Consider the following 7,941-nt stretch of genomic DNA (forward strand, 5'->3'; position numbering starts at 1 on the left):
GAAATGGGTCTAAACAAGAGGGGGACCAAAGATCACAATAGAGGTTTGTAGAATTTTAAATCATTTCAGATCCCAGTTAGAGTGTAGTGATCTGCCCATCTCGCTGCCTGAAAAAGAATAGGATGAATCTTTTCCTCAGATGACAGTATCATCTGTCAGCCTCAACATTTAAAAAATAAAATGCTTACTATTCATTTAAAAATTATAAAAAGGAAGAGAAACAGACAATAGATCAAAGGTGATTGAGATAATAGAGTGACTAGACCAGCCGTGGGCAAACTACGGCCCGCGGGCCGGATCCAGCCCGTTTGAAATGAATAAAACTAAAAAAAAAAAAAGACCGTACCCTTTTATGTAATGATGTTTACTTTGAATTTATATTAGTTCACACAAACACTCCATCCATGCTTTTGTTCCGGCCCTCCGGTCCAGTTTAAGAACCCATTGTGGCCCTCGAGCCCTGAGTTTCGTGGCCGTGTGGGATTTCTTGTGGACGGCGTTTAGAATTAGGCGGGAGGACACCGCTGTCTAGCGAGCGGCGGCATCAGTCCTTTTACAAGCTCCGGGTGTCGGTGCGCGCGCGCGTGCGCGCTCTGGTTGGGGTGTGAGTTTTTTATTGTTATTTAGTCTGCGCTCAGGGGAGCTCTGACTCTGAAACCAGACTGCCGAAATTTGAATCCTGTTTCCTGCCAGTACCAGGTGGGCGGGCAAGTTACTTCACCTCTTTGTGCCTCTGTTTCCCTAACGGTTAAATGAGCTACTAACAGAATCTGCCTGTTGGAAGAATTATAATAAAATATCGTATAATAGACATTGGGGGTGTGGGGTGCATTTACAACGTGGCAGGCACATAGTAAGGCTTATATGAGTTCTAGCTTTTTCTTTTTCTTTTTTTCCCCTCCAGAGGGACTATAAATTTTCCCCGTCCAGTAGCATTTGCGGTATGGTCATCTCTGCCTGAGACGGGGTCGCAGGGAATTTCAGTAGGCTAGGGGTCTGGAAATGCCACTTGTCTGTGGAAAGTACCATATCTATTTTAAAAAACAGAACATCCAAGAGCCTCAGAAATTGAATCCAGCACGTCACAATTTGCTGAAGTTCAGGCAAAGTGTGTAAAGGAGTGCATCCTCTATCATTATTTCAGATTCTTCCGCCTTTGCCCAGCTGTTTACCCCTGCTAAAAACTCTCCATTTCTCCCCTCTGTGTGGGCTAACTTTTCCTCCAAGATCAGTTCACATCCCTCCTCTGAACTTCAGTTAACTAACAGCATGAATGTCTGATTCTTACCAAATGCTATTTGTATGGTTATTTACCTAGGTATGTACACATATGCCTTTGTGCATAGGTGTTTACGTGTATCTCTTCTCTCCAATTGCATTACAAAAGCTCCCTGGAGGCAGGGACTGTTTTAATACTCTTTCAGTATTACTGTTCTCAGGACAATACCTTGCAAGCATTCAACTGATGATTACTAGAGAGAGACTCAAGAAAATGTAGGGTTGTGTTTTTTTAAAGAAAAATATGTTTTTATTGATTTGAGAGAGAGAGAAAGATAAGGGGGAGAGAGAGAAAAATTGATGAGAGAGAAACACCTATCGGTTGCCTCCTGCACGCCCCCTACTGGGGATCGAACCTGCAACCTGGGCATGTGCCCTCACTGGAAATTGAACCAGCAACCTCTTGGTGCATGGGACCACTCTCAACCAACTGAGCCACACCAGCCTTTTTATTCATGTGCTTTCTAACTAACTTAGTAGTACCCTTTTAATCCCTGAGATAAATAGAATCAAGTTGACATTTACCAAAAAACAAGAATTCCCTTGCCATTCCTCAACCACCTCCCTATGGCTGCCCCTCACAGGCATAAGAGGAACTATAATTACAACCGTGATCATAATTAACAAGACCGTATGTTAGAACTAAAAATGGAATTATGTTCAGGTGTTCATCAGCTTTGAAAACAAAATCCATTTTATTCAGGTCACCTATGCTCTATGTTGTATGCCAAGCACTGTACTTGATAATACAGGAACTAAATTTTTCTCCCAAATTTTAGTGAGGCACTAGAAAATAATGACTGGTCCTGATGGCCAAATGCCACTCAGCCATGTCCTCTGTCATTCATTGTCTCATTCTATTCATTTCTAGGCAAGCTTCTTGCTTTCTAGTTCTGAGTCAGATTCCTTCTGGCTGGGTGGAGTCTATTATTGTGGCCTATGTTATATCACACATGGACAACTATATTTATATAGTTGGGGGGGAAGCTGAAACATGTTTTTGCACACTACTAATAAATCTTGTTAAAGCAGACAGACAAGTTGCTATTTCTCCAAAACTGCCCACCTTGCCACCCCTCTCCTCACCAAATGCCACTTAGAGCTGGCTCATTAGTCCAAAGCAAACCATTTGCCATAACAGCTTGTACATCTCCATGAAAAAGTGTTCCCAACAAGTTTAAATATTAAAATTAATGTATTCAAGTGGCTCTGCCAATAAAATGGTCACAAATAGGAAAAAAGGTTATGCTTTCCACAGTATCCATTACACATTAATAAATAATGCTGTTCATTCACACGCCAATTAAAACAAACTCAGGCTGTCAAATGAAGTAGAAGCGAGGAGCTCAATGCTCTAATTGTTTTTCCAGGAAAACTCCCAATGTCGTCAGATTGAGTGTGACTGGTTGGGTTGCCCCTGTTCTCTTCTTAACCCAACAGCCAAATGTTCTCCTCTCCAGCCTCGTTCTCTGGCTTTTCTTTCCTTTGGGTCTTTGTTTGGGTTGCAGGTATTGGAAGACAGAGGAAAGGAATCACCCACTCACTGCTCACTGCTCCTTTCTGTTGCCAACAGGGTCTCACTTTTCTCTACTGTTTTGATTTTTCCTGCTGTTTCTTTTTAAAGCAGTTGCTGTGCTTCTTCCTTAAGGCTACTTTGTTATCTCATTTCTGGTATGGCTCAGCCCTAGTTAATTCTTTGGCTCACCCCTCCCTTTGCCCCACCTCTGTCTTCTCAGAAAAACTGCCAATCCACACTCAGAAGGGGTAGCACTAAGGATACCCTCTCCCGCACTGATCTGGAGAGTAAGATACAGTTGTCAGCATGAAAAAGGGTCTTGACTGAATGTATCACAGTGGTGTAGCTTATGCTTAAGGATATTTCCTGGGCAGAGCCAGGAAAGGAACCTTCGGATCGTACAGCCTGACTGTTTGCCTTTGGGCCGAACAGCTCCCAACAGCATCCCCAACCAAGTCCGAGTATCATTCTTCAGATGCCTTATCCAGCAGTGAACATTCTATTGCAGTCAATTGCAGGTTTTGCCATAGAGCAAAGCAACAAAATGATGCCTTGCAGCTTTTATGGCCAAACAAACACAAATGATGTAATTGGGAAAAGCTGTCTCCGAATAGGAGGGAAAAATAAAGGACAATCCTTTGAGTTGGGGTGATGACCACCATTTGAGGGTCTGGGATCAAAGCTCCAGCCAGACATCAAAGCCCATTTGAATCTAATGCCAGAAGAGCCACAGCGAATTAAACATCATATATAAACTAATTATAGCTTGACCCCACAATCCCGCTTCAGAGAGCACACATAGGGGAAAGAAAGCAGACATTGAAACAAAAGATCAAGAAAAAGGAAAGTTGGTAACAAGACTGGGCAACATCATGGCCCTGACCACTTTAAAAATCTTTTGAGGGCAGAGGGGAAGAAGGGGCTGGCAGCAGAAACAGCAAACTTCGGACAATGCCGGTCTTGTTTGCAAGGCTATGTATGAAACGGCTCCTTCCACTCTCGCTGACGCCTGCACAACCAAATACTCCTTATTCCTAGAAGGAGAGGTTATCTTTTAGCTGTTTTAACGTTGTTAAAGAGGTTGCCTGTCACCAGGTTTCTGTTGAAGAAGCACAAGGTGAGTCCATGAAGTTTGGGAGTCAGTTCTTCAGGAAGCTCAGGCTCGCTCAAGGAGCACACCATGAGGTCCAGACACTCACATCTGTCTGGGAGTGACCTGCATTCTTCATGGTCTTAATTCCTGATGTCCCCACCGACCTCGGACTTCAGTCACTCCGCTCTGCCACTTCTGCTGGTCATCTTTACAGATGGGAGGGGCAGCATACCGACTGTGCAAATACCCTAGAACTCCATGCCTGGTAACACCAAGAAACAGTTAATGCTACTTCATCCCCAGGCAAAATTTAAAAGTGTCTCCAAGACAAGTGGCCACTGTAAACATGTTGCCCTTACTGGTCCCCATTTATCTGAAACTCTCAGTCCCATGCACTGGCAAACCATGGCACATCGGCTTTGATAATACAGAGAACATGTTCAATCGCATGTCTTTGTAGATAAATATTAGTGATTTCTCAAAATAACAAAATCTATTAATAAGAAAAAATTTTTAAAGCGGGCCTTCTTATAGTATAAAAACAAATATATACCATCATCATTATATCACATTGATTAGTCATTTATTCAGCAGGTATTTGAATATCTATCTAATACATGCCAGGAACTGGGGATACAACGGTGAACAAATCAGACACAGTCCCCACCCTCATGGAGGTTAGGGTCTCGGCAGTAAACTGGCACTAATTAAATAACACATACATATATGTGGTATACACTGAATGGCCAGATTATTATTATTATGAGTCAATACCAAGAAGAATCACTGCAGTATTGAAGGCAAAAGGTGGCCCAACGAAGTACTGATGGGGTGGTCATAATAATCTGGCCACTCAGTGTATACCACATATATGTATGTGTTATTTAATTAGTGCCAGTTTACCGCCAAGACCCTAACCTCCATGAAGGTAGGGACTCAAGAAGAATGCCGCAGTATTGAAGGCAAAAGGTGGCCCAATGAAGTACAGATGGGGTGGTCATAATAATCTGGCTGGTCATAATAATCTGGCCACTCAGTGTGTGTGTGTATATATATATATATATATATCCAAATATATGTAATTCCAGATTAAGAAACAACTACTACATTTTGCAAAATAATATTTTAAAAGCAGATATATTCTGTGATTATACCTAAAAAATTATAATCAAATGAAATTACACACACAAAAATTAATGACCTTGCCCTAGCTGAATTGGCTCAGTGGATAGAGCATCGGCCTGCAGACTGGAGGGTTCCGGGTTCGGTTCTGGTTAAGGACACATGCCTGGGTTGCGGGCTTGGTCCCCAGTCAATGATTCTCCCTCATCATGGATGTTTCTATCTCTCTCTCCCTCTCCCTTCCTCTCTGAAATCAATAAAAATATATTTTTTTTAAAAAAAATTAATGACCTTTATAAAACTTATGTTTTTTTACAAGGAAAGGAATCTTATATTTTACTTTTTATTGTCCTTTAAAAACAATATTTTTCCTCCTTAAAGCTACAATTGAAATACCTATAAGGAAATACTTTGCCCCATAGCAAAATAATTCAACATTTTCATTTAAGTTTAAGTCATTGAGAGGTAGTCACTAGGATATGTAATTAAACTTAAGACAACTAATCACCTTACAGATCTATTTCTAAATTTCTTCCTCAGAATACTCTCAGAAAGGAGAAAGAGAACACATCACTCCAACCCATGATCCTATGAGCCATTTCCAATACGGTTTACTGATCATTTCTACACCAACAGAGACATGACCGAGGTGATGTTTTTAACATAGTGATTAACATGAAAGCAGCGGCTTCTGCTTTAGGATGTAGACAACTGGTCCAGTTCTTCCATTTCCTTTGCCCCTGTGAACCGAACCTCTCCCAGGATGCGAGAGGCAGAACCAGAACTCAAAACAAGTTCCCACAAGTAGTTCTGGGACTGTGTTTGCCCCCCAAGACCAACAAAGTCACTTTAATTAAGATCCCTGGGGCGGCCCAGGCCTCCCTGTGGAAAAGCCCCAATGCCATTATCACCCAGGGAGCGGCTGAAAGCGCGCTGCTGGCGGAGGCCTAGGTGGCCGGGCCCCTCGGGGAGCCTTCCTCTAATCCCGGGGCCTCCGCAGCAGGCCGTGTGAAGAGTAGCACATCCACTTCAAACAGGATTTGGGCCTTGGGTATGTTTGGGCGGCGAAGGCTGGGGGTTGGGTGGTGAAGAGCCTTGGATTCAAAGAGAAGTCAGCTGGGATGACAGGCAGAGGCTGTGTGCTGGGCCAGGGCCTCCATCTCCATCTCCCTCTGCACCCCAGGGGGCTCTCCCTCCAAAGTGGGGGTTCTTTGAAGTCAGGGAGGACAGTTTTGTCAACAGATGGGACAATTCGCTTCTGTTCAGTTTGGTGTGCAGACTGAATTCAAACAGAGTCGAGGGAGTGTTGCTTTGTGATAAAGAAACGCTGCCATGTTGTTCACACCCAACTCTTCCCCCGCCAGGCTCTGTGGAGCATGTGGTTGACTCAATCTTGCCTGTAATAGAAGCTGTTTCCACAGAAGAAAAAAATCCAATTCTAACACTGCACTTCCAAAATGTGGTGAGAGGATATACATTTGGGGTCAAGCCAGCCTGGATTTGAACTCCACGGTACCATACTCCAGGCCCCTGGTGCTCACCTTCACAGATTGATGGGCATTGTGAACTCTGACTTCTCTCAGCCTCGTTTTTCTCATTTGTAAAATGGGGCTTATATCTAACCTTAGAGAGAGGTTGTGAAATATCTGGAAATAAATGTTGGTTACTCCAAAGTCCCAAATGTTATACATGCATGTGCACACCCCCTCAGAGAATGGACATTTAAGGACACTCCTATAAGGCAAAAATTATCATCAGCCATTGCTTTGACAGTTTTCATATATTACTTTGAAATTTTGTCTACAGCACACATAGAGTATTGTTTTCAGAATACTTTATTGGGTTTTGAACTATAAGTAGGTCTGAGAGACTATTGAGGAGTAGCATTGGTAGTTTCACCCACTGGCATTGCAGACTGCCAATATGAAACACAAGGATCCTGCCCTTAGAAACCAGATGGACCTGCCCTGGCTGGGTAGCTCAGTTGGTTACAGCATTATCCTGATATGCCAAGGTTGCAGGTTCGATTCCCAGTCAGGGCACATACAAGGAGGAACCAATGAATACATAGATAAGTGGAACAACAAATCAATGTTTCTCTCCCTCTCTCAAAACAATCCTATATAATAAAAGCCTAATATGCTAAGTGTCCGGTCATCCAGTCATCCGTTCAACCAATCAAAGGATAATATGCTAATGATATGCTAAGGTTGCTCAACCGCTCGCGATGACGTGCACTGACTACCAGGGGGCAGACAGTTGACCAGTAGCTATGATGTGCACTGACCACCAGGGGGCAGACGCCCTGACCAGTAGGTAGCTTGCTGCTGGGGTCCAGCCTATCGGGACTGAGTGAGATGGGCTGGACACACCCTGGAGCCCTCCCGTGGTCCCTCCCCAGCTGGCCAACCTCCTGCGTCCCTCCCCGGCCCTGATAGTGCACCAGTGGTGTCCCTCGGCCTGGCCTGCGCCCTCTTGCAATCCGGAACACCTCGGGGGATGTTGAGAGCCGGTTTCAGCCCAATCCCACAGACCAGGCCGAGGGACCCCACTAGTGCACGAATTCGTGCACCGGGCCTCTATAAGAATAAAAACAAAAACCATATGGACCAATAGAGTAATGGATGTGTTGGAAAGAGCATAAGCTTTTGCTCAATTCCTTGAAAAAGTCCTAGTGAATGTGGAGGATATGTCACATAGTAAATACTAGGAGATAAATGCTTTATTTTCCTTCATCTTTTATCTGAGGGGTTATTTATGTTGATGAAATTTATTTAGTTCCTTTCCTTTTTTGCAAAGCCTCTTATGATGAAAAATTTTGAAACACAAAAGTAGAGAAAATGGTATAATGAATTTCCATGAACCAATCACTCAGGTTAACAATTATTAACAGACTAGAGGCCCAGTGCAGTTTGGGACCTCTGGCAGGATG

Source organism: Myotis lucifugus, unplaced genomic scaffold, assembly GCF_000147115.1.
Source record: "Myotis lucifugus unplaced genomic scaffold, Myoluc2.0 scaffold_278, whole genome shotgun sequence".
Lineage (NCBI taxonomy): Eukaryota > Metazoa > Chordata > Mammalia > Chiroptera > Vespertilionidae > Myotis > Myotis lucifugus.